Raw genomic sequence first — 27,834 nt, 5'->3', positions numbered from 1 at the left:
CAGTACTGCAGTACTGTGGGGGCAGGACAGTTGGAGGTGACAGGCCCTGTGATGAAATGTCCAACCAAAGTTAGTAACCCAAGCTGGTTGGATTCTTGATTACAAAATGGAAGCCCACTAAATCTATATATATAAAAGACCTCTTCTGTCTGTCTGTCTGTCTGTCTGTCTGTCCGTTCTCTATACGTTTGAAAGTTATAGAGCGTACCTACACGCGCGTCACATCAAAAGAAAGCTTACGATTACGGACCGGTCATAGGCATATTTAATTTTCCATCAGACAAAAATCGTGGCCACGGTATCCCAAAAACGTTCAAAATTCCGCTCATTAAATGGGAAAAGTTCCACTCATTTGCTCATTAGCATTGAGTGACGTGAAGGTTGACCAATCGTGCGATCGAGCGACCTGACAGTTGACCGACGGTTGACCAATCGCTGCGTCACGGGGGCGGGTTCATTGCGCGTGCGGGCGGGCCATCCTACAGTTGAGTGTTGAGTGACTTGACGATTGACCAATCCTACAATTCAGTGACCTGACGGTTGACCAATCGGTGCGTGTGTGGGCGGGCCTTATCGTTCTGAACCGAGGTGAGTGGCCGCCATCTTGATTCTTCACGATTTTTTTCCCACACTTTCTGTGTGTTAGGGAACTAAGGAAAATAACAATTTATTTGAGTTTTAAATTATATTTAGCAACAGTAGGAAATGAAATGATCCCCTGCCCGTCGCCCAGAGGCTCGCCTACTTTAACGGCCATTTCGAGTGGCTGTGCCGGCGCCGGCCGCGGCCTAGCAGCCCAGGAAGCCTGGGCCTTGAGTTGCGGGCCGTGCCGGGAGCCGCCGCGCACAAAACTTCCCCGCGGCATCAACAGCCCCGCCCCAGAGCCCGACCCAAAGCCACCAGGTCACCGGCCGCGGCGGGCCGTGCCAGGTACCGCCGCGCACAAAACTTCTCCGCGGCGTCAACAGCCCCGCCCGAGAGCCTGACCCAAAGCCAACAGGTCACCGGCCGCCACGCAAAAAACTTCCCCGCGGTGTCAACAGCCCCGCCCCAGAGCCCGACCCAAAGCCACCAGGTCACAGGCCGCCGCGCACAAAACTTCCCCGCGGCGTCAACAGCCCCGCCCCAGAGCCAGACTCAAAGCCATCAGGTGAGCGGCCGCGGCGGCCCAGTCTCTCTCTCTCTCACTCCCAATCTCTCTCTCTCATACTCCCAATCTCTCTCTCTCTCACATACTCCCAATCTCTCTCTCTCTCACACTCCCAAACTCTCTCACTCTCACACTCCCAATCTCTCTCTCTCTCACACTCCCAATTTCTCTCTCTCTCACACTTCCAATCTCTCTCTCTCTCACACTCCCAATCTCTCTCTCTCTCACACTCCCAATCTCTCTCTCTCTCACACTCCCAATCTCTCTCTCTCTCTCACATACTCCCAATCTCTCTCTCTCTCACACTCCCAAACTCTCTCTCTCTCACACTCCCAATCTCTCTCTCTCTCACACTCCCAATCTCTCTCTCTCTCACACTCCCAATCTCTCTCTCTCTCACACTCCCAATCTCTCTCTCTCTCACACTCCCAATCTCTCTCTCTCTCACACTCCCAATCTCTCTCACACTCCCAATCTCTCTCTCTCTCACACTCCCAATCTCTCTCTCTCTCACACTCCCAATCTCTCTCACACACCCGCAATCTCTCTCTTTCCCTCACACTCCCAATCTCTCTCTCTCTCTCACTCCCAATCTCTCTCTCTCTCACACTCCCAATCTCTCTCTCTCTCACACTCCCAATCTCTCTCTCTCTCACACTCCCAATCTCTCTCTCTCTCACACTCCCAATCTCTCTCTCTCTCACGCTCCCAATCTCTCTCTCTCTCACGCTCCCAATCTCTCTCTCTCTCACACTCCCAATCTTTCTCTCTCTCTCTCACTCCCAATCTCTCTCTCTCACAGTCCCAATCTCTCTCTCTCTCACACACTCCCAATCTCTCTCACACACCCGCAATCTCTCTCTTTCCCTCACACTCCCAATCTCTCTCTCTCTCTCACTCCCAATCTCTCTCTCTCTCACACTCCCAATCTCTCTCTCTCTCACACTCCCAATCTCTCTCTCTCTCTCTCACACTCCCAATCTCTCTCTCTCTCACACTCCCAATCACTCTCTCTCACACTCCCAATCTCTCTCTCTCACACTCCCAATCTCTCTCTCTCACACTCCCAATCTCTCTCTCTCTCACACTCCCAATCTCTCTCTCTCTCACACTCCCAATCTTTCTCTCTCTCTCTCTCTCACTCCCAATCTCTCTCTCTCACAGTCCCAATCTCTCTCTCTCTCACACACTCCCAATCTCTCTCTCTCTCACACACTCCCAATCTCTCTCTCTCTCTCATACTCCCAATCTCTCTCTCTCACACTCCCAATCTCTCTCTCTCACACTCCCAATCTCTCTCAATTCAATTCAAATCGCTTTATTGGCATTATAAGGTACATCTTATGTTGCCAAAGCATCGAAAAACATTGATGGTTGAACACATAAATGTAGATCTATTCATACATTGTATAAACAGATATATCCCTGAGTGTATAAATATACATTCGTATAATTTGTATATACTCTTTTCTTAGGGTTACTGGTTGTCCCTCTGTTTATGGCAAGCTGTAACATAGTGTGCCGGTAAGGTTACACAGTTTCTCTGTTCCCCTAGTAGGTATGGGAGTTTTTGGTCGTCATTCAAATTTCTGAATTCAGGGCATATTTGTGTGAATTTTTGGTAGAAATTCTCCCTAATGCCCTGATATTTTCCACAAGCTGTGAGGAAGTGCATCTCTGTCTCCACCACTCCCTGACTGCAGTGAGAGCATATCCTGTCCTCTCTTGGCAGCCGGGTCTGTCTGTGTCTGCCTTTTTCGATGGCCAGGCTATGTTCACTAAGTCTGTACCTTGTCAAGGTTTTTCTCAGTTTGCTATCCTTTACCATGGTAAGGTATTCAGCCATGTTGTATTGTCTGTTTAGGGCCAAGTAGCAATTGAGTTTGTTTGGGTTTTTGTTGTTTCTGCCCAGTATGACAGGTATTTTTCCTTTTGCTTAGTGACACTCTCTCTCTCACACTCCCAATCTCTCTCTCTCTCACACTCCCAATCTCTCTCTCTCTCACACTCCCAATCTCACTCTCTCACACTCCCAGTCTCTCTCTCTCTCTCCCAATCTCTCTCTCTCACTCCCAATCTCTCTCTCTCACTCACACTCCCAATCTCTCTCTCTCACACTCCCAATCTCTCTCTCTCACACTCCCAATCTCTCTCTCTCTCAGTCCCAATCTCTCTCTCTCTCTCTCTCCTTCCATCTCTCTCTCTCTCCTTCCATCTCTCTCTCTCTCTCTCTCCTTCCATCTCTCTCTCTCTCCTTCCATCTCTCTCTCTCTCCTTCCATCTCTCTCTCTCTCTCCTTCCCCCTCTCTCTCTCTCTCCTTCCCTCTCTCTCTCTCTCTCCTTCCATCTCTCTCTCTCCTTCCATCTCTCTCTCTCCTTCCATCTCTCTCTCTCTCCTTCCCTCTCGCTCTCTCTCCTTCCCTCTCGCTCTCTCTCTCCTTCCCTCTCTCTCTCTCTCTCTCCTTCCCTCTCTCTCGCTCCTTCCCTCTCTATCTCTCTCTCTCCTTCCCTCTCTCTCTCTCCTTCCCTCTCTCTCTTCCCCCCAGTCGCTCCCTCTCTCTCTTCCAACAACAACATGCCCTCAAAAAACCTCGGCACCGCCGGGCACCCCCAGCAAGTCTATATATATAAAAGACCTCTTCTGTCTGTCTGTCTGTCTGTTCTCTATACGTTCGAAAGTTAAAGAGCGTACCTACACGCGCGTCACATCAAAAGAAAGCTTACGATTACGGACCGGTCATAGGCGTATTTACTTTTCCGTCAGACAAATATCGTGCCCACGGTATCCCAAAAACGTTCAAAATTCCGCTCATTAAATGGGAAAAGTTCCACTCATTTGCTCATTAGCATTGAGTGACGTGAAGGTTGACCAATCGTGCGGTCGAGCGACCTGACAGTTGACCGACGGTTGACCAATCGCTGCGTCACGGGGGCGGGTTCATTGCGCGTGTGGGTGGGCCATCCTACAGTTGAGTGTTGAGTGACTTGATGATTGACCAATCCTACAGTTCAGTGACCTGACGGTTGATCAATCGATGCATGTGTGGGCGGGCCTTATCGTTCTGAACCAAGGTGAGTGGCCGCCATCTTGATTCTTCATGATTTTTTCCCCACACTTTCTGTGTGTTAGGGAACTAAGGAGAATAACAATTTATTTGAGTTTTAAATTGTATTTAGCAACAGTAGGAAATGAAGTGATCCGCTGCCTTTCGCCCGGAGGCTCGCCTAATTTGACGGCCATTTCGAGCGGCTGTGCCGGCGCCGGGCGCGGCCTAGCAGCCCGGGAAGCCTGGGCCTTGAGTTGCGGGCCGTGCCAGGAGCCGCCGCGCACAAAATTTCCCCGCGGCGCCAACAGCCCCGCCCCAGAGCCCGACCCAAAGCCACCAGGTCACCAGCAGCGGCGGGCCGTGCCGGGAGCCGCCGCGCACAAAACTTCCCCGTGGCGTCAACAGCCCCGCCCCAGAGCCCGACCCAAAGCCACCAGGTCACCGGCCGCGGCGGGCCGTGCCGGGAGCTGCCGCGCACAAAACTTCCCCACGGCGTCAACAGCCCCGCCCCAGAGCCCGACCGAAAGCCATCAGGTGAGCGGCTGCGGCGGCCCAGTCTCTCTCTCACACTCCCAATTTCTCTCTCTCTCACACTCCCAATCTCTCTCTCACACTCCCAATCTCTCTCTCACACTCCCAATCTCGCTCTCACACTCCCAATCTCTCTCTCTCTCACACTCCCAATCTCTCTCTCTCTCGCACTCCCAATCTCTCTCTCTCTCACACTCCCAATCTCACTCTCTCTCACACTCCCAATCTCTCTCTCTCTCTCACATTCCCAATCTCTCTCTCTCTCACACTCCCAATCTCTCTCTCTCTCACACTCCCAATCTCTCTCTCTCTCACACTCCCAATCTCTCTCTCTCTCACACTCCCAATCTGTCTCTCTCTCACACTCCCAATCTCTCTCTCTCTCACACTCCCAATCTCTCTCTCTCTCACACTCCCAATCTCTCTCTCTCTCACTCCCAATCTCTCTCTCACACTCCCAATCTCTCTCTCACACTCCCAATCTCTCTCTCACACTCCCAATCTCTCTCTCTCACGCTCCCAATCTCTCTCTGTCTCACACTCCCAATCTCTCTCTCTCTCACACTCCCAATCTCTCCCTCTCACACTCCCAATCTCTCTCTCTCTCTCTCACACTCCCAATCTCTCTCACACTCCCAATCCCAATCTCTCTCCTTCACACTCCCAATCTCTCTCTCTCACTCCCAGGCTCTCTCTCTCACTCCCAGGCTCTCTCTCACACTCCCAATCTCATTCTCTCACACTCCCAATCTCTGTCTCTCTCACACTCCCAATCTCTGTCTCTCTCACACTCCCAATCTCTCTCTCGCTCACACTCCCAATCTCTCTCTCTCTCACACTCCCAATCTCTCTCTCTCTCTCACTCCCAGTCTCTCCCTCTCACACTCCCAATCTCTCTCTCACTCCCAGTCTCTCTCTCTCTCTCACTCCCAGTCTCTCTCTCTCACTCCCAGTCTCTCTCTCTCACTCCCAGTCTCTCTCTCTCACTCCCAGTCTCTCTCTCACACTCCCAATCTCTCTCTCTCTCACACTCCCAATCTCTCTCTCTCACACACTCCCAATCACTCTCTCACACTCCCAGTCTCTCTCTCTCAATTCAATTCAATTCAAATTGCTTTATTGGCATGACAAGGTACATCTTATGTTGCCAAAGCATCGAAAATCATTCATGGTTGTACACAAAAATACAGATCTATCCATACAGTATTTAAACAGATATATCCCTGAGTGTATAATTATACATTCATATAATTTGTATATACTCTTTTCTTATATTTAGTGGTTGTCCCTCTGTTTATGGCAAGCTGTAACATAGTGTGCCGCTAAGTTTACACAATTTCTCTCTTCCCCTAGTAGGTATGGGAGTTTTTGGTCGTCATTCAAATTTCTGAATTCCGGGCATATTTTTGTGAATTTTGGGTAGAAATTCTCCCTTATGGCCTGATATTTTCTACAAGCTGTGAGGAAGTGCATCTCTGTCTCCACCACTCCCTGACTGCAGTGAGAGCATATCCTGTCCTCTCTTGGTAGCCGGGTCTGCCTGTGCTACCTTTTTCGATCGCCAGGCTATGTTCACTAATTCTGTACATTGTCAAGGTTGTTCTCAGTTTGCTATCCTTTACCATGGTCAGGTAATCAGCCATGTTGTATTGTCTGTTTAGGGCCAAGTAGCAATTGAGCTTGCTTTGGGTTTTTGTTGTTTCTGCCCAATATGACAGATATTTTTCCTTTTGCTTAGCGACGATTGTGTTGGGTCGATTTCTTTGTGTTACGTTGTCACTGTCCTGGGGCTGGTTATTGTTAGTAGGGTTAGTAGTTACTTCACTGAGTCCCAGGACTAGTTGACTGAGGGTATGCTTCTTTATGGTCCTCTCGTGGCATTTCAGGGCTTCGTAATGATAGCATTGGGGGTTGCTCATTTCTAGGTGTTTCCAAAATTTGGTGGCTCTTTTTTGGACAGTGATTATTAATGGATATTGGCCTAGTTCTGTCCTGCATGCATTGTTTACGGTTTTCCTTTGAGTCCGGAGGATACTTTTACAGAATTCTGCATGTAGGATCTTAATTGGGTATTTGTCCCATTTTGCAAATTCTTGTTGTGTTAGCGGTCCCCACAGCTCACTGCCTCACACACTCCCAGTCTCTCTCTCTCACACTCCCAATCTCTCTCTCGCTCACACTCCCAATCGCTCTCTCTCTCACACTCCCAATCTCTCTCTCTCTCACACTCCCAATCTCTCTGTCTCTCACACTCCCAATCTCTCTCTCTCTCTCACACTCCCAATCTCTCTCTCTCTCACACTCCCAATCTGTCTCTCTCTCACACTCCCAATCTCTCTCTCTCTCTCACACTCCCAATTTCCCTCTCTCTCACACTCCCAATCTCTCTCTCTCACACTCCCAATCTCTCTCTCTCTCACACTCACAATCGCTCTCTCTCTCACACTCCCAATCTCTCTCTCCAATTCCAATTCCAATTCCAATTCAAATGCTTTATTGGCATGAAAGTTTACAGAGAACCATATTGCCAAAGCTTACATAGCAAAAAGGTACAGTTTTCCAACATTCTGTAGGTGTCAATCGATTTGACATTTGTTGGGTACATACAATATTACTTTTAAACAATATTAATTTTAAACAGTCTTTGTACTTCATTTGGTACGTTCAATATTAATTTTAAACAGTCTTAATTTTAAACAGTCCTCAGGTTGTGACATGTTGTTACATATTTGGCCCCAAGGTATGGTCTGTCTCCTTCTCCTAGGACTAATCTCAATTTTGACAGATCATCCAATTCCTTGAAATCTGGGGTTGTTTGGCTTAGCTTGTTGAATAATATGTTTCTTGATGTGTTGAATTTTTCGCATTTTAGGAGGAAATGCATTTCTGTTTCAACCTCGCCAGCCAGACATTGATCGCATATTCTATTCTCTCTAGGCTGCCAGGATTTCTTGTATCTGCCTTTTTCAATTTCCAGTTGGTGGTCGCTTAGTCTGTACCTGGTGAGGGTCTGTCTCTGTTTTGTGTCTCTGATGGTCGTGAGGTAGTCTGCCAGTTTATATTCTCTTTTTAGGGCCCGGTAACATTCTAATCTGCTTTGGCTTTCGGTTATTTTGTTCCAATGTTCCAGGTAGGTTTCTTTGCATTTTTTAATGATTTGGTTTACTCGGATTGGTGTTTGGACGGCTGTGTTGGTCTGGGGCTGGTCAGGGTCCGGCTGAGTACTTAGTTTCAGTAGCAGCTGACTCAGGGGACTCTTTTCTGGGTTTAGCTCTTGGGTCTGAAAGGCTTTGAAATGAAGGGTGTCTGGGGAGCTAGATTTGAGGTGATTTAGGAAGTTTAGTGCTCGTTTTTGGATGTTTATTATCAGTGGGTATCTGCCTAGTTCGGCTCTGCATGCATTTGTTGGCGTTTTTCTTTGGGTGCGAAGGATGCTTCGGCAGAATTCTGCATGTAGGGCTTCTATTGTGTGTTTTTCCCATTTAGTGTAGCTTTGGTGATTTAGTGGGCCCCATACTTCACTACCGTACAGTGCAATGGGCAGGATTATGCTGTCAAATATTTTGAGCCAGATTTTGATTGGGATTTGGATGTTGTAGAATTTTCTTTTTATTGCATATAGGGCTCTTCGGGCTTTTTCTTTTAGTGCATTCACTGCTATGCTGAAGCTCCCTGATGCTGTAATAGTTAGACCAAGGTAGGTGTAGCTCATAGTGTGTCCTATAGTGGTATCACTGAGGGTAAACTGGTATTTGTTTTCCTGACATCTGGGCCTTTTTTGAAAAATCATGATGTTGGTTTTCTTTAGATTTACTGTTAGAGCCCAATTTTGGCAGTATTTGTCGAGTAGGTCTAGTTGTTGCTGTAATCCCTGTTCTGTGGGAGACAGCAGAACCAGGTCGTCCGCATAGAACAGGGATTTCACTTCTCCATCCAGGAGACGGAGACCTGGTGACTCGCTTTGCTCCAGCATGTCTGCTAATTCATTTATGTATATGTTGAACAGGGTCGGGCTCAAATTGCAGCCCTGCCAGACGCCTCTTCTCTGGGTGAAGAAATCGGTGCGTTTGTCTCCAATTTTGACCCCGCATTTGTCATTTGTTTTTCAGATACATTGATTTAATAAGGTCATAGACTTTGCCCCCTATTCCACACTGAAGAAGTTTATAATAGAGCCCTTCGTGCCATATAGAGTCAAAGGCTTTCTTGAAGTCGATGAAACAGGCGAATATTTTCCCATTTTTTGTTTGGTGTATATGTTTTCCAATGAGGGTGTGAAGGGTATAGATATGGTCGGCGGTGCGGTGTTTTGGAAGAAAGCCTATTTGGTTTTTTCTGAGGATATTATGTTTGTTAAGAAAATCAAGTAATCTACTATTTAGAATACTGCAGAATAACTTCCCTAGACAACTGTTGACACAGATGCCGCGGTAGTTATTTGGGTCTGATTTGTTTCCACTTTTATATATGGGGGAGATTAGTCCTTGGCACCAGATATCGGGAAAACAGCCTGAACGTAATATGATGTTGAATAATTTGAGTACCGCACCCTGCATCTCCATATTGCTGAACTTGAGCATTTCATTTTTGATGTTGTCTGGGCCACAGGCTTTCTTTAGGTGGAGAGATTTTGTTTTTGTGGCCAGTTCTTTCCATGTGATTGGGGAGTCTAGAGGGTTTTGGTTGTCTTTAATTGTTGCTTCTAATGTGTGGAGTTTTTCTGTGACCTGATGTTGACTTGGGTTTGTTTCGTTTATTGGGATGTCTTTGTAGAGGTTTTCAAAATGTGTTCTCCAGATGTCGCCATCTTGGATTGGTAATGCTTGCAATTGTGTTGTACTCAGGTTATTCCACATTTCCCAGAATTGTTTTGGATTGGTGGAGTTTTCAATTTCTTCGAGTATTTTGTGGGTATAGTTTTGTGTTTTGTTCCTAATGGTGTGTTTATATCTTTTGAGGGTTTCATTGTATCTAGTACGTAGGTCCGGATTGTTTGGTTGGCGATGCTTTTGGTTTGATATTTTTCTCAGGTCTTTTCTGGCATTTTTGCATTCGTGGTCAAACCATTTCTTATTTTTATTTTGTCTTTTGTGACGCTTCCTCTTCTGTTTCACAAGGTCGGCTTTTACAGCTGCCTCATGGAAGATCATATTTATATCCTCTATGGCCATGTTTACACCATCTCTGGTGATCTCGTATGGGTTTTCTTTAAATTTTGATATTTTACTTGTGAGATCAGGTGATTATAGTGCTGTGATGAATTTTTCTCCACTGTCTGGGGCCCATCTGTATGTCTGGTTTATTTTATGGAGCTTACTGGGTTCCTTTTTTGTGTCTGTAGTTTGGGCAGAAAGTTTAAGGTACATATTTATTTGGTTATGGTCTGAGAGGGGGGATTGCTGCCTGACAGTGAATGAGTTGATATCGCAGGGGTCCAGGTCAGTGATTGTATAGTCCACCACACTAGACCCAAGAGTTGAGGAGTATGTGAGTCTCCCTAGGGAGTCCCCTCTGAACCTACCGTTAACTATGTACAGGCCTAAGGCTCGGCAGAGTTGCACTACCTCCCTACCGCTTTTATTTATTTCACGATCAAGGTTGTTCCGATTTGCGATGGCTGGTGTGACATCTAAAGGGGTCTGGCCAAACACATGGTTGTTTCCCTGTGGGTCTATGAAGTCAGGTTCACACCCGGTCCTTGCATTTAGGTCCCCACATATTATCACCTTTCCTTGGGCCTGGAAATGGCTGATTTCCATGTGGAGAGTATCAAATAACTCCTCTTCGAAATATGGCGATTCTATTGGAGGTATGTAGATCGCACATAAGTAAACATCTTTTTTTGCTATTCCTATATTTTTATCTAGTTTTAGCCATACGTGTGATTTTCCCTGTTTTACCGGTGAGATGTGTTTGTCCAGTTCTCCCTTATACCACACCAATATTCCCCCGGAGGTTCTGCCCTTGCGTGTTTTAGTGTTCTTTACTGAGGGCACAATGATTTCATGGTACATTGGAGGACAGTGGGTCGGCACATCCTTTTGGCACCATGTTTCTGTTAACACAATTATATCAATGTCTTTTATAGCTTTTAGGAATTCAGGGTCTGTACTCTTCACCCCAAAAGTTGAGGAGCGGAGGCCCTGGATATTCCAGCAGCTTATGTGGAAAGAACGCATTTATATAGTTCAATAAAACGAAATAAAATGGACCTATTTTGTGGGATGAGTGTGGAAACACTATTTTCTATAATGCTAAATGATGATTTAGTATAAATTTCATGAGGCATGCACATATATCTATCTAATAATAGTAATAATACTGATCAATAATGATAATGATAAATAACAATATTAATAATTTCTCCGGCTTTCTATCAGGCTGTTCAGCATCGTCATGATCTTTCTCAGTTCTTGGTCTACAGTCTGTGGTCTAGAGGGGGGTCTTGGGTCAGGTATAAAAGCACGGTTCTGTTGTTGGTTTTGTAATGGGGGGTGGGGGACATTGGTGGTCCTGTTTGGGCTCCCAATGGTAGAGGGGGTGGGAGGGCTGCGTCTTTTGGCAGTGTTTATGAGGTTTCTTGCGAAGACCCACATCCGCTGTTTGAGTAGATGTATTTCGTCATAGAGGTCCCTTGTGTTGATGTTTGGATGATGGGCCAGGGAGACGTTGGGGAGGACAGAACATCTCGTGTCGATCTCCCTGTTGGTGTTGTGGATTATATATGCTGGGGTGTCCTTTCTGGGCAGTAGTGTGGAGATCACGATCCGCGCCTCGGCGAATTCCCTGCTGGCCTTTTCCGCCATCCTGCTCACCGCCCTAGCAGTGCCTTCCTGTAGGGTGCGTAGGTCATTCGTGCCTGTGTGGATCACAATCCATTTGGGGCTTCCAAGGGATTCTTTGTTCAGGATCTTCATTGCTTGGTCTGTGTTGCTGCACCATTTTTTCAGGACTTGATGGTCTGGGAACAGCCTCTGGGGGTCCAGAAACTTTCCGTTGGAGTCGGTCAGCAGGACCGCCTGAGGGGCTGGTTTTTCAGACTGGGTAACAGTAGTCTGGGTAGGACTCGCCTGGTGGCTGGTTGTTGGCTGGGTTTCTGGGATATGTTGTGTGGCAGGAGCGGGGTTTGGGGCTTTCGGTGTGTCCTCGTTTGGGGGGGTATCTGTCGGTTTTTGTGTTCCTGTGTGTGAGGACTGGGTAGCAGTAGTCTGGGCATGATTCGACTGAGGGCTGGTTGGAGCGGGGTTTGTGGCTTTCGGTGTGTCGTCGTGTGGGGTGGCATCCGGCGGGTTCTGTGTCCTTGTGTGTGTTGTTTTTGTGTCCTCAGGTTTTTGGACCTTAAGAGGTTTGTGTTGCCTGCTGAGCCTTTCTACGGTCTCCTTCGTTTTGTTCAGTTGAGTACGGAGTTCTTTGATCTCATTTCTTTGCTCCTCTATGGTCTTTGTCATCTTGTGGATGGTGGACTCGTGTTCCGTTTTTAGCTGTTTGAATTCCTCCTTCAGATTCTTGGCCAGTGTTTCTCTGTATTCGTTGAAATCAAGTTCTAGTTTGGCCAGATTCTCTTTCATCATTTTGTTTTCGTTGAGAGGTGTGGGGGGGGTGGAGATGGACAGGGAGGTGTTTTCCTCTGCTGGTCTCTCTTCTTCTTCCTCCACTTGGCCCTCATCATCCTCTGTTCGACTCTCTTTTGCTTCCTGTCCATTGGTCCTCTTTGTGTCTGCCTTAGTTTTCAACTGGGGGAATTCCTTTTCGAAGGAGTCCAGATTTTCCACATTCCCCTGTATCATGATCTTTCTATTTTTGTTGTAGTAGCTTATGGTTAGCAGGGGGTCATCTTTATCTAGGTTTCCATCTTTACATATTTTCAGTCTGCCTCCACTGCCAAAACCTTCACTGGAGACGTATGCGTAGTGTTTTTGTAAAGTCTCCTTCCAGGAGGTGACGTATTCGGTGTAGAATATGAGGTTGTTCTTCAGCTTAGTCCCTTTGTGTGTGGTATAGTCAACGTAGAGGATCTCTGGGTTATTTTTTAGTGTTGTGTACTTGTATTTTTCCTTTGCTTTATTTTTTGTGCATTGCTCAGGATATATCATTTCCCTGCTCATTGTAGTCGTTTGTTTTTTGTCTCAGATAGATATCTTTTTTTTCCTCTTTTTTGTGTCGTGTTCCACCTTAGCCCACTTTTAGGTCCAAAATTGGGAGTTTTTCAGGGGTTCATCTTTGATATAGCTGTTCTTAAAGGTTTATCTTTCTCTTTCTCTCACAGGATCTTGGTTCGGGTAGTTTATCGTTTCTCTCGGGTTTCTATTCCTTTTCCTCGCGTGTTTGTTGTTCTTTTTCAGGTTTTTTCGAACTAAATTTAAATAAAATTAAACTTTTTCCGAACTAACTTTAACTAAAATGAAACTTAGGTAGAATTAGGTAAAACTTATTTCTCCGGTTTTTTTTTCTCTCTCTCACACTCCCAATCTCTCTCTCTCACACTCCCAATCTCTCTCTCTCACACTCCCAATCTCTCTCTCTCTCTCACACTCCCATCTCTCTCTCTCTCACACTCCCAATCTCTCTCACTCTCACACTCCCAATCTCTCTCTCTCTCACACTCCCAATCTCTCTCTCTCACACTCCCAATCTCTCTCTCTCACACTCCCAATCTCCTCTCTCACACTCCCAATCACTCTCTCTCTCACACTCCCAATCTCTCTCTCTCTCACACTCCCAATCTCTCTCTCTCACACTCCCAATCTCTCTCTCCCTCACACTCCCAATCTCTCTCTCTCTCACACTCCCAATCTCTCTCTCTCTCACACTCCCAATCTCTCTCTCTCTCACACTCCCAATCTCTCTCTCTCTCACACTCCCAATCTCTCTCTCTCACACTCCCAATCTCTCTCTCTCACACTCCCAATCTCTCTCCCTCACACTCCCAATGTCTCTCTCTCTCACACTCCCAATCTCTCCCTCTCTCTCACACACCCCAATCTCTCTCTCTCTCTCACACTCCCAATCTCTCTCTCTCTCACACTCCCAATCTCTCTCTCTCTCACACTCCCAATCTCTCTCTCTCTCACACTCCCAATCTCTCTCTCTCACACTCCCAATCTCTCTCTCTCTCACACTCCCAATCTCTCTCTCTCTCACACTCCCAATCTCTCTCACTCTCTCACTCCCAATCTCTCTCTCTCTCACACTCCCAATCTCTCTCTCTCTCTCACTCCCAATCTCTCTCTCTCTCACTCCCAATCTCCCTCTCTCTCACACTCCCAATCTCTCTCTCTCTCTCACTCCCAATCTCTCTCTCTCTCACTCCCAATCTCTCTCTCTATCTCACACTCCCAATCTCTCTCTCTCTCTCACTCCCAATCTCTCTCTCTCACACTCCCAATCTCTCTCTCTCTCTCACTCCCAATCTCTCTCTCTCTCTCACTCCCAATCTCTCTCTCTCTCACACTCCCAATCTCTCTCTCTCTCTCACTCCCAATCTCTCTCTCTCTCACACTCCCAATCTCTCTCTCCCTCACACTCCCAATCTCTCTCTCTCTCACACTCCCAATCTCTCTCTCTCTCACACTCCCAATCTCTCTCTCTCTCACACTCCCAATCTCTCTCTCTCTCACACTCCCAATCTCTCTCTCTCTCACACTCCCAATCTCTCTCTCTCACACTCCCAATCTCTCTCTCTCTCACACTCCCAATCTCTCTCTCTCTCACACTCCCAATCTCTCTCTCTCACACTCCCAATCTCTCTCTCTCTCACACTCCCAATCTCTCTCTCTCACACTCCCAATCTCTCTCTCTCACACTCCCAATCTCTCTCTCTCACACTCCCAATGTCTCTCTCTCTCACACTCCCAATCTCTCTCTCTCTCTCACACTTCCAATCTCTCTCTCTCTCTCACACTCCCAATCTCTCTCTCTCTCACACTCCCAATCTCTCTCTCTCTCACACTCCCAATCTCTCTCTCTCTCACACTCCCAATCTCTCTCTCTCACACTCCCAATCTCTCTCTCTCTCACACTCCCAATCTCTCTCTCTCTCACACTCCCAATCTCTCTCACTCTCTCACTCCCAATCTCTCTCTCTCTCACACTCCCAATCTCTCTCTCTCTCTCACTCCCAATCTCTCTCTCTCTCACTCCCAATCTCTCTCTCTAGCTCACACTCCCAATCTCTCTCTCTCTCTCACTCCCAATCTCTCTCTCTCACACTCCCAATCTCTCTCTCTCTCTCACTCCCAATCTCTCTCTCTCTCTCACTCCCAATCTCTCTCTCTCTCACACTCCCAATCTCTCTCTCTCTCTCACTCCCAATCTCGCTCTCTCTCACACTCCCAATCTCTCTCTCTCTCTCACTCCCAATCTCTCACTCTCTCACACTCCCAATCTCTCTCTCTCTCACACTCCCAATCTCTCTCTCTCTCACTATCAATCTCTCTCTCTCTCACACTCCCAGTATCTCTCTCTCTCTCACTCCCTGTCTCTCTCTCTCACTCCCAATCTCCCTCTCTCTCACACTCCCAATCTCTCTCTCTCTCACTCCCAGTCTCTCTCTCTCACTCCCAATCTCTCTCTCTCTCTCACTCCCAATCTCTCTCTCTCTCACTCCCAATCTCTCTCTCTCTCACACTCCCAATCTCTCTCTCTCTCTCACTCCCAGTCTCTCTCTCTCACTCCCAATCTCTCTCTCTCTCACTCCCAATCTCTCTCTCTAGCTCACACTCCCAATCTCTCTCTCTCTCTCACTCCCAATCTCTCTCTCTCTCATTCCCAATCTCTCTCTCTCTCACACTCCCAATCTCTCCAATTCCAATTCCAATTCAAATGCTTTATTGGCATGAAAGTTTACAGAGAACCATATTGCCAAAGCTTACATAGCAAAAAGGTACAGTTTTCCAACATTCTGTAGGTGTCAATCGATTTGACATTTGTTGGGTACATACAATATTACTTTTAAAAAATATTAATTTTAAACAGTCTTTGTACTTCATTTGGTACGTTCAATATTAATTTTAAACAGTCTTAATTTTAAACAGTCCTCAGGTTGTGACATGTTGTTACATATTTGGCCCCAAGGTGTGGTCTGTCTCCTTCTCCTAGGACTAATCTCAATTTTGACAGGTCATCCAATTCCTTGAAATCTGGGGTTGTTTGGCTTAGCTTGTTGAATAATATGTTTCTTGATGTGTTGAATTTTTCGCATTTTAGGAGGAAATGCATTTCTGTTTCAACCTCGCCGGCCAGACATTGATCGCATATTCTATTCTCTCTAGGCTGCCAGGATTTCTTGTATCTGCCTTTTTCAATTTCCAGTTGGTGGTCACTTAGTCTGTACCTGGTGAGGGTCTGTCTCTGTTTTGTGTCTCTGATGGTCGTGAGGTAGTCTGCCAGTTTATATTCTCTTTTTAGGGCCCGGTAACATTCTAATCTGCTTTGGCTTTCGGTTATTTTGTTCCAATGTTCCAGGTAGGTTTCTTTGCATTGTTTAATGATTTGGTTCACTCGGATTGGTGTTTGGACGGCTGTGTTGGTCTGGGGCTGGTCAGGGTCCGGCTGAGTACTTAGTTTCAGTAGCAGCTGACTCAGGGGACTCTTTTCTGGGTTTAGCTCTTGGGTCTGAAAGGCTTTGAAATGAAGGGTGTCTGGGGAGCTAGATTTGAGGTGATTTAGGAAGTTTAGTGCTCGTTTTTGGATGTTTATTATCAGTGGGTATCTGCCTAGTTCGGCTCTGCATGCATTTGTTGGCGTTTTTCTTTGGGTGCGAAGGATGCTTCGGCAGAATTCTGCATGTAGGGCTTCTATTGTGTGTTTTTCCCATTTAGTGTAGCTTTGGTGATTTAGCGGGCCCCATACTTCACTACCGTACAGTGCAATGGGCAGGATTATGCTGTCAAATATTTTGAGCCAGATTTTGATTGGGATTTGGATGTTGTAGAATTTTCTTTTTATTGCATATAGGGCTCTTCGGGCTTTTTCTTTTAGTGCATTCACTGCTATGCTGAAGCTCCCTGATGCTGTAATAGTTAGACCAAGGTAGGTGTAGCTCATAGTGTGTCCTATAGCGGTATCACTGAGGGTAAACTGGTATTTGTTTTCCTGACATCTGGGCCTTTTTTGAAAAATCATGATGTTGGTTTTCTTTAGATTTACTGTTAGAGCCCAATTTTGGCAGTATTTGTCGAGTAGGTCTAGTTGTTGCTGTAATCCCTGTTCTGTGGGAGACAGCAGAACCAGGTCGTCCGCATAGAACAGGGATTTCACTTCTCCATCAAGGAGACGGAGACCTGGTGACTCGCTTTGCTCCAGCATGTCTGCTAATTCATTTATGTATATGTTGAACAGGGTCGGGCTCAAATTGCAGCCCTGTCGGACGCCTCTTCTCTGGGTGAAGAAATCGGTGCGTTTGTCACCAATTTTGACCCCGCATTTGTTTTTCAGATACATTGATTTAATAAGGTCATAGACTTTGCCCCCTATTCCACACTGAAGAAGTTTATAATAGAGCCCTTCGTGCCATATAGAGTCAAAGGCTTTCTTGAAGTCGATGAAACAGGCGAATATTTTCCCGTTTTTTGTTTGGTGTATATGTTTTTCAATGAGGGTGTGAAGGGTATAGATATGGTCGGCGGTGCGGTGTTTTGGAAGAAAGCCTATTTGGTTTTTTCTGAGGATATTATGTTTGTTAAGAAAATCAAGTAATCTACTATTTAGAATACTGCAGAATAACTTCCCTAGACAACTGTTGACACAGATGCCGCGGTAGTTATTTGGGTCTGATTTGTTTCCGCTTTTATATATGGGGGAGATTAGTCCTTGGCACCAGATATCGGGAAAACAGCCTGAACGTAATATGATGTTGAATAATTTGAGGACCGCACCCTGCATCTCCATATTGCTGAACTTGAGCATTTCATTTTTGATGTTGTCTGGGCCACAGGCTTTCTTTAGGTGGAGAGATTTTGTTTTTGTGGCCAGTTCTTTCCATGTGATTGGGGAGTCTAGAGGGTTTTGGTTGTCTTTAATTGTTGCTTCTAATGTGTGGAGTTTTTCTGTGACCTGATGTTGACTTGGGTTTGTTTCGTTTATTGGGATGTCTTTGTAGAGGTTTTCAAAATGTGTTCTCCAGATGTCGCCATCTTGGATTGGTAATGCTTGCAATTGTGTTGTACTCAGGTTATTCCACATTTCCCAGAATTGTTTTGGATTGGTGGAGTTTTCAATTTCTTCGAGTATTTTGTGGGTATAGTTTTGTGTTTTGTTCCTAATGGTGTGTTTATATCTTTTGAGGGTTTCATTGTATCTAGTACTTAGGTCCGGATTGTTTGGTTGGCGATGCTTTTGGTTTGATATTTTTCTCAGGTCTTTTCTGGCATTTTTGCATTCGTGGTCAAACCATTTCTTATTTTTATTTTGTCTTTTGTGACGCTTCCTCTTCTGTTTCACGAGGTCGGCTTTTACAGCTGCCTCATGGAAGATCATATTTATATCCTCTATGGCCATGTTTACACCATCTCTGGTGATCTCATATAGATTTTCTTTAAATTTTGAAATTTTACTTGTGAGATCAGGTGAATTTAGTGCTGTGATGAATTTATCTCCACTGTCTGGGGCCCATCTGTATGTCTGGTTTATTTTATGTAGCTTACTGGGTTCCTTTTTTGTGTCTGTAGTTTGGGCAGAAAGTTTAAGGTACACATTTATTTGGTTATGGTCTGAGAGGGGGGATTGCTGCCTGACAGTGAATGCGTTGATATCGCAGGGGTCCAGGTCAGTGATTGTATAATCCACCACACTAGACCCAAGAGTTGAGGAATATGTGAGTCTCCCTAAGGAGTCCCCTCTGAACCTACCGTTAACTATGTACAGGCCTAAGGCTCGGCAGAGTTGCACTACCTCCCTACCGCTTTTATTTATTTCACAATCGAGGTTGTTCCGGTTTGCGATGGCTGGTGTGACATATAGAGGGGTGTGAGGGTGCCAGTCAGTTCCTTTTTGTAACCTCTAGATGGCACCTTCACTTGTCAGTCTCCTGTGTTAATTGTTCCTAGTCTCCTGTGTTAATTGTTCCTAACCCTGTTAGTTTTTAATCAGCCTGTTAGCTGTTTATGGGTGGCACCTGGTTTTCTTGGTATATAAGTTCTGTTGTTGTTTCACTCAGTGCTCAGTCCTCACTAGGGTGTTAGTCTTGACTAGGTTCTCTGTGACTAGCCTTTCCTCTATGGCAGCTTGCCTTCACAAGCTGGCTGCCATAGTTCTCTTGAGCTATGTATCTAAGTCTGTGCCATAGTTCTCTCGAGTTATGTATCTAAGTCTGTGTCATAGTTCTCTCGAGTTATGTATCTAAGTCTGTGCCATAGTTCTCTCGAGTTATGTATCTAAGTCTGTGTCATAGTTCTCTTGAGCTATGTATCTAAGTCTGTGTTCTAGTTCTCTCGAGTTATGTATCTAAGTCTGTGCCATAGTTCTCTTGAGTTATGTATCTAAGTCTGTGTTCTAGTTCTCTCGAGCTATGTATCTAAGTCTGTGTTCTTGTCTCTGGATTTAAGATGTATTTAAGTCTTGTTCTGTTGAGCTGCTTGTCTTGGTAAGGTGCTGTTTGGACTAGCGTGTTGCTATGTGGGAGCCGTTGGGATCTTGTCTTGAGCCTTGCATTGATAAGCCGATTACCCTCGGGGTAGCTTGTCTGGAGTTGTGCCTCGGCAAGCCGGTTGCCCCTTGTGGTAGCTTGTTGCAAGCTCAGTATAGACAAGTGGGCTTCCTCATGGAAGCTGTCCTGAGTTCCTATCTTGACTAGCCGTCTTGTAACTTGTCTCTAGTTCTCTTGTCTCTAGTTCTTATGTATATTGCTGTGTCCCTTGTGTTAATCTGGTTATGTGTGAATTTAGTAAAGTTCAAACAAAGTACTGTATATTTGTCTCTTGTCTGGTTTCTGCACTTGGGTCCAGAACCTACCTTTGCCTGGAGAGCACGGCCTCGTATTTATACGGCCCCGTGGCTCCCCAACCCTGACAGAGGGGTCTGGCCAAACACATGGTTGTTGCCCTGTGGGTCTATGAAGTCAGGTTCACATCCTGTCCTTGCATTTAGGTCCCCACATAGTAGCACCTTTCCTTGGGCCTGGAAATGGCTGATTTCCATGTGGAGAGTGTCAAATATCTCCTCTTCAAAATATGGCGATTCTATTGGAGGTATGTAGATCGCACATAAGTAAACATCGTTTTTTGCTATTCCTATATTTTTATCTAATTTTAGCCATACGTGTGATTTTCCCTGTTTTATCGGTGAGATGTGTTTGTTCAGTTCTCCTTTATACCACACCAGGATTCCCCCGGAGGTTCTGCCCTTGCGTGTCTTAGTGTTCTTTACTGAGGGCACAATGATTTCATGGTACATTGGAGGACAGTGGGTCGGCATGTCCTTTTGGCATCATGTTTCTGTTAACACAATTATATCAATGTCTTTTATAGCTTTTAGGAATTCAGGGTCTGTACTCTTCATCCCAAAAGTTGAGGAGCGGAGGCCCTGGATATTCCAGCAGCTTATGTGGAAAGAACGCATTCATATAGTTCAATAAAACGAAATAAAATGGACCTATTTTGTGGGATGCGTGTGGAAACACTATTTTCTATAATGCTAAATGATGATTTAGTATAAATTTCATGAGGCATGCACATATATCTATCTAATAATAGTAATAATACTGATAGGATAACAATAATGATAATGATAAATAACAATATTAATAATTTCTCCGGCTTTCTATCAGGCTGTTCAGCATCGTCATGATCTTTCTCAGTTCTTGGTCTACAGTCTGTGGTCTAGAGGGGGGTCTTGGGTCAGGTATAAAAGCACGGTTCTGTTGTTGGTTTTGTATAGGGGGGTGGGGGACATTGGTGGTCCTGTTTGGGTTACGGCTCCCAATGGTAGAGGGGGTGGGAGGGCTGCGTCTTTTGGCAGTGTTTGAGGTTTCTTGCGAAGACCCACATCCGCTGTTTGAGTAGATGTATTTCGTCATAGAGGTCCCTTGTGTTGATGTTTGGATGATGGGCCAGGTAGACGTTGGGGAAGACAGAACATCTCGTGTCGATCTCCCTGTTGGTGTTGTGGATTATATAGGCTGGGGTGTCCTTTCTGGGCAGTCGTGTGGAGATCACGATCCGCGCCTCGGGGAATTCCTTGCTGGCCTTTTCCGCCATCCTGCTCACCGCCCTAGCAGTGCCTTCCTGTAGGGTGCGTAGGTCGTTTGTGCCTGTGTGGATCACAAGCCATTTGGGGCTTCCAAGGGATTCTTTGTTCAGGATCTTCATTGCATGGTCTGTGTTGCTGCACCATTTTTTCAGGACTTGATGACCTGGGAACAGCCTCTGGGGGTCCAGAAACTTTCCGTTGGAGTCGGTCAGCATGACCGCCTGAGGGGCTGGTTTTTCAGACTGGGTAGCAGTAGTCTGGGCAGGACTCGACTGATGGCTGGTTGTTGGCTGGGTTTCTGGGATATGTTGTGTGGCAGGAGCAGGGTTTGAGGCTTTCGGTGTGTCCTCGTGTGGGGGGGCATCTGACGGGTTCTGTGTCCCTGTGTGTGAGGACTGGGTAGCGGTAGTCTGGGCAGGACTCGACTGAGGGCTGGTTGTTGGCTGGGTTTCTGGGATAAGCTGTGTGGCAGGAGCGGGGTTTGTGGCTTTCGGTGTGTCCTCGTGTGGGGTGGCATCCGACGGGTTCTGTGTCCTTGTGTGTGTTGTTTTTTGGACCTTAAGAGGTTTGTGTTGCCTGCTGAGCCTTTCTACGGCCTCCATCGTTTTGTTTAGCTGGGTATGGAGTTCTTTGATCTTATTTCTTTGTTCCTCTACGGTCTTTCTCAGCTTGTGGATGGTGGACTCGTTTTCCGTTTTCAGCTGTTTGAGTTCCTCCGTCCAGTTCTTGGTCTGTGTTTCTCTGTATTCGTTGAATTCGAGTTCTAGTTTGGACAGACTCTCTTTCAGCAGTTTGTTTGCGTTGAGAGGTGTGGGAGGGGTGGAGATGGTCAGGGAGGTGTGTGTCTCTGCTGGACTCTCTTCTTCCTCCGCTTGGCTCTCATCATCCTCTGTTCGACTCTCTTTTGCCTCCTGTCCATTGGTCCTATTTGTGTCTGCCTTAGTTTTCAACTGGGGGAATTCCTTTTCGAAGGAGTCCAGATTTTCTACATTCCCCTGTATCATGATCTTTCCTTTTTTGTTGTAGTAGCTTATGGTTAGCAGGGGGTCATCTTTATCTAGATTTCCATCTTTACATATTTTCAGTCTGCCTCCACTGCCAATACCTTCGCTGGAGACGTATGCGTAGTATTTTTGTAAAGTCTCCTTCCATGAGGGAACGGAGTCGGTGTAGAATATGAGGTTGTTCTTCGTCTTAATCCCTTTGTGTGTGGTATAGTCAACGTAGAGGACCTCTGGGTTACTTTTTAGTGTTATGTCCTTGTGTTTTTCCTTTGCTTTATTTTTTGTGCATTGCTCAGGATATTTCATTTCCCTGCTCATTGTAGTCGTTTGTTTTGTCTCAGGTAGATAACTTTTTTTTCTCTTTTTTGTGTCGTGTTCCACCTTATCCCACTTTTAGGTCCAAAATTGAGAGTTTTTCAGGGGTTCATCTTTGATATAGCTGCTCTTAAAAGTTTCTCTCTCTCTCTCTCACAGGTTCCTGGTTCGGGTTGTTTATCGTTTCTCTCGGGTTTCTATTCCTTTTTTCTCGCGGGTTTGTTGTTCTTTTTCTAGGTTAATTAAATTTAGGTAGATCCAGGTAAAGCTTTTTTCCTCCGGACCCGGAGTTTTCCTCTCTCTCCTCGCGTCGGTCTCAGGCTGTTTCTGCCCTGGTCCCAGCCCCTCGGCTCGGCTGTGCAGTCCCGGCCCGGCCCGGTGTTTGTCCGAGTTTCTCCGACCCCGGAGTTTCTCGGGTTTCAGGCCCCGGGCTTGCTCTCTCTCCGGGCTTCTGCCCTGGTCCCAGCCCCTCGGCTCGGCTGTGCAGTCCCGGCCCGGTGTTTGTCCGAGTTTCTCCGACCCCGGAGTTTCTCGGGTTTCAGGCCCCGGGCTTGCTCTCTCTCCGGGCTTCTGCCCTGGTCCCAGCCCCTCGGCTCGGCTGTGCAGTCCCGGCCCGGCCCGGTGTTTGTCCGAGTTTCTCCGACCCCGGAGTTTCTCGGGTTTCAGGCCCCGGGCTTGCTCGCTCTCCGGGCTTCTGCCCTGGTCCCAGCCCCTCGGCTCGGCTGTGCAGTCCCGGCCCGGCCCGGTGTTTGTCCGAGTTTCTCCGACCCCGGAGTTTCTCGGGTTTCAGGCCCCGGGCTTGCTCGCTCTCCAGACCCGACAGTCCCGACCCGATCCGGCACCCCTACCTCTCCACTCGCCTCTTTGACTGGCTCGGGCCGCTCCTCCCGGTCTGGGTCTGCTCCTGTTGCTGCTCGCTCTCCTTCTCTCCGGTGCCTCGCTCGGCCCGGTTCCTCGGGCCTTTCTCCGGCTTCAGGCTCCGTGCTCCGGTTGCTGCTCGGGCTCTGCTGTGGTGAGACTGTCTCTCTCTCGCTCTCGCTCTGCACCCACAGGGTGAGACTGTCTCTCTCTCTCTGTTTCTCTCACTCTTTCTCTCTTTCTCTCGCTTTCTCTCTCTCTGTCTCTTTCTCTCTCCCCTCTTTACTGGTTGTGCACTCCCAATCTCTCTCTCTCTCACACTCCCAATCTCTCTCTCTCTCTCTCACTCCCAGTCTCTCTCTCTCTCACACTCCCAGTCTCTCTCTCTCACTCCCAATCTCTCTCTCTCACACTCCCAGTCTCTCTCTCTCTCACACTCCCATTCTCTCTCTCTCTCACACTCCCAGTCTCTCTCTCTCTCACACTCCCAGTCTCTCTCTCTCACACTCCCAATCTCTCTCACACTCCCAATCTCTCTCTCTCTCACTCCCAGTCTCTCTCTCTCTCACTCCCAGTCTCTCTCTCTCTCACACTCCCAGTCTCTCTCTCTCACTCCCAGTCTCTCTCTCTCACTCCCAGTCTCTCTCTCTCTCACTCCCAGTCTCTCTCTCTCACACTCCCAATCTCTCTCTCTCTCACACTCCCAATCTCTCTCTCTCTCACACTCCCAATCTCTCTCTCTCTCACACTCCCAATCTCTCTCTCTCTCACACTTCCAATCTCTCTCTCTCACACTCCCAATCTCTCTTTCTCTCACTCCCAATCTCTCTCTCTCACACTCCCAATCTCTCTCTCACACTCCCAACCGCTCTCTCTCTCACACTCCCAATCTCTCTCTCTCTCTCACACTCCCAATCTCCCAATCTCTCACACTCCCAATCTCTCTCTCTCTCACACTCCCAATCTCTTTCTCTCACACTCCCAATCTCTCTCTCTCTCACACTCCCAATCTCTCTCTCTCACACTCCCAATGTCTCTCTCTCACAGTCCCACTCTCTCACTCACACTCCCACTCTCTCTCTCACACTCCCACTCTCTCTCTCTCTCTCACTCCCAATCTCTCTCTCTCACACCCACAATCTCTCTCTCTCTCACACTCCCAATCTCTCTATCACACTCCCAATCTCTCTCTCTCTCACACTCCCAATCTCTCTCTCTCTCACACTCCCAATCTCTCTCTCTCTCACACTCCCAATCTCTCTCTCTCACACTCCCAATCTCTCTCTCTCTCACACTCCCAATCTCTCTCTCTCTCACACTCCCAATCTCTCTCACTCAATTCAATTCAATTCAATTCAATTCAATTCAAATGCTTTATTGGCATGAAAGTTTACAGAGAACCATATTGCCAAAGCTTACATTGCAAAAAGGTACAGTTTTCTAACATTCTGTAGGTGTCAATCGATTTGACATTTGTTGGGTACATACAATATTACTTTTAAACAATATTAATTTTAAACAGTCTTTGTACTTCATTTGGTACGTTCAATATTAATTTTAAACAGTCTTAATTTTAAACAGTCCTCAGGCTCTCTCTCTCTCTCACTCCCAGTCTCTCTCTCTCTCACACTCCCAATCTCTCTCTCTCTCTCACTCCCAGTCTCTCTCTCTCTCACTCCCAATCTCTCTCTCTCTCACTCCTAATCTCTCTCTCTCTCACTCCCAATCTCTCTCTCTCTCACACTCCCAATCTCTCTCTCTCTCACACTCCCAACCTCCCTCTCTCACACTCCCAATCTCTCTCTCTCTCTCACTCCCAATCTATCAAATTCAAATTCAAATTCAAATCGCTTTATTGGCATGATAAGGTGCATCTTATGTTGCCAAAGCATCAAAATACATTTATGGTTGAACACATAAACGCAGTTCTATTCATACAGTGTATAAACAGGTATATCCCTGAGTGTATATATATACATTCGCCTTGTTTATATATACTCTTTTCTTAGTTTACTGGTTGTCCCTCTGTTCATGGCAAGCTGTTAGATAGTGTGCCGCCAGTGTTGCACAGTTTCTCTCCTCCCCCAGTAGGAATGGGAGTTTTTGGTTGTCATTCAGATTTCTGAATTCAGGGCATATTTGTGAGAATTTTTGGTAGAAATTTTCCCTGATGCCCTGATATTTTCCACAGGCTGTGAGGAAGTGCATCTCTGTCTCCACTACTCCCTGACTGCAGTGAGAGCATATCCTGTCTTCTCTTGGCAGCCTGGTCTGCCTGTGTCTGCCTTTTTCGATCACTAGGCTATGTTCGCTAAGTCTGTACCTTGTCAAGGTTCTTCTCAGTTTGTTATCCTTTACCAGGGTCAGGTAATCAGCTATGTTGTATTGTCTGTTTAGGGCCAAGTAGCAATTGAGTTTGCTTTGGGTTTTTGTTGTTTCTGCCCAATATGTCAGATATTTTTCCTTTTGCTTAGCGACGATTGTGTTGGGTCGAATTCTTTGTGTTACCCTGTCACTGTCCTGGGGCTGGTTATTGTTAGTATTGTTAGTAGTTACTTCACTGAGTCCCAGGACTAGTTGACTGAGTGTATTCTTCTTTATGGTCAGCTCTTGTCATTTCAGGGCGTCGTAGTGATAGCATTGGGGGTTGCTCATTTGTAGGTGATTCCAAAATTTGGTGGCTCTTTTTTGGATCGTGATTATTAATGGATATTGGCCTAGTTCCGCCCTGCATGCATTGTTTACTGTTTTCCTTTGAGTCCGGAGGATACTTTTACAGAATTCTGCATGTAGGATCTCAATTGTGTGTTTGTCCCATTTTGCAAATTCTTGTTGTGTTAGCGGTCCCCATACCTCACTGCCATAGAGTGCAATTGGTTCAATTACTGATTTGAAAATTTTGAGCCAAATGCTAATTGGGATTTCTATTTGGATTGATTTTTTGATGGCATAGAAAGCCCTTCTTGCTTTCTCTTTCAGTTCATTCACAGCCAGTTTGAAGTTTCCCGTAGAACTGATTTTTAAGCCCAAGTATGTGTAGTTAGTGATTTGTTCAATTTTGGTTGTTCCTACTGTGAAATTTATTTTGGGTCCCTGATGTTTGGATCTTTGCTGGAACACAAGGACTTTGGTTTTTTGGGGATTTATTGTCAGGGCCCAAGTCTGGCAGTACGACTCCAGCAGGTCCAGGTTCTGCTGTAGGCCCTCCTTAGTTGGTGACAGCAGAACCAGGTCATCTGCATAGAGGAGGAATTTAACCTTGGATTCATATAGGGTGAGGCCGGGTGCTGTAGATTGTTCAAGTAGTTTTGCCAATCCATTAATGTAAATATTAAAGAGTGTCAGTGAGATTGGCAAGCCCTGCGTCACCCCCCACCCCTGTGGGAAGTATTTTGTTTGTTTGTCTCCAATTTTAACTGCACATTTGTTGTTTGTATACATTGATTTAATTACATCATATGTTTTCCCTCCTACCCCGCTTTCGATAAGTTTCAGGAATAAACCGTCATGCCAGATGGAGTCGAAAGCCTTCTGGAAATCTACAAAGCATGCGTAGATTTTGCTTTTGTTATGGTGAACGTGTTTGTCAATTAGGGTCTGTAGGGTGAAGATATGATTGGATGTTCTATAGTTTGGCAGGAATCCAATTTGGCTTTTACTCAAGACATTGTGCTCCTCAAGGAAGTTTATAAGTCTTTTGTTTATGATGCTACAGAATACCTTCCCCAGGTTACTGTTTACACAGATGCCTCGATAGTTGTTTGGGTCGATTTTGTCCCCACTTTTGTATATGGGCGTTATGAGTCCTTTGTTCCAGATGTCAGGGAAATAACCGACACTCAGAACCAAGTTGAAGAGTTTTAGGATAGCCAGTTTCATTTTGTCGTCTGCGTGTTTAATCATCTCGTTTAGTATGCCGTCTGTCCCGCAAGCTTTTCCTGGTCACAGGTCCTTGAGTTTTTCAAGAAGTTCTTTTCCTGTTATTATGGCGTCTAGCGGGTTTTGGTTATCTTTTATGGCCATTTCTAGCTTTTCCAGTTTTTTGCATATTTGGTGTTGCTCTGGTCTTAGTGTGTTTTTCTGGTATAATTTTTCAAAGTGGTTTACCCATGTGTCCCCATTTTGAATGGACAAATTGTCATGTTGTTTTTTGTGTAGTGTTTTCAAGTTTTCCCAGAAACAATTGGAATCAATGGATTCCTCCATGGAGCTGAGTGTATTCTTAATATATTGCTCTTTTTTGGTTCTGAGTGTGTTTCTGTATTGTGTTAGTGTCTGACAATAAGTAAGGCGTAGTTCCTCGTTTTCTGGATGTCTGTGTTTTTGGTTTGATATTTTTCTAAGTTTTTTCCTCATGTTATGGCAATCTGGGTCAAACCATTTTTCATAGTTTTTTGTTTTGGGTTTGTTCTTGCGAGCTTTCAAGTTTGCACTTGTTGCCAAATTATCAAAAATATTGTTTAGGTTAATAACTGCCCGGCTTACGCCTTCTTTATTGTGAGTGTATATGTTATCCAGAAAGGTGTCTAAGAGAGCTTGAGTTGATGCATTGCTAATTGTTTTCTGGTATTTTTCCATGTCGTTTTTGGCCCATCTGTATGATTTTTTGGTGTTGTACAGTTTACTGGGTTGTGTTTCTATGTTGTTTGTTTCTGTCTTTTTGAGATACATAGTAATTTGACTGTGATCTGACAGTGTTGTTTGTGGTTTGACTGTGAATGCTCTGAAAGAGGATGGGTCTAAA

At 46.0% G+C, this 27,834-nt stretch overlaps 1 protein-coding gene across 1 annotated transcript in view; it reads right to left on the bottom strand.

Annotated features, from left to right (window-relative positions):
• The window catches only part of LOC147123095 (ADP-ribosyl cyclase/cyclic ADP-ribose hydrolase 2-like), a 137,698-nt gene that overhangs the window by 77,757 nt on the left and 32,107 nt on the right, over positions 1-27,834 (bottom strand). The gene's annotated exons all lie outside the window — the stretch shown is intronic.

This window comes from Somniosus microcephalus, chromosome 2, assembly GCF_052327205.1.
Source record: "Somniosus microcephalus isolate GS21.2 chromosome 2, FLI_Smic_1.0, whole genome shotgun sequence".
NCBI classification, from domain to species: domain Eukaryota; kingdom Metazoa; phylum Chordata; class Chondrichthyes; order Squaliformes; family Somniosidae; genus Somniosus; species Somniosus microcephalus.
The sequence above is the reverse complement of the archived record's forward strand: the minus strand, read 5'-3'. Positions and strand labels throughout refer to the sequence as shown.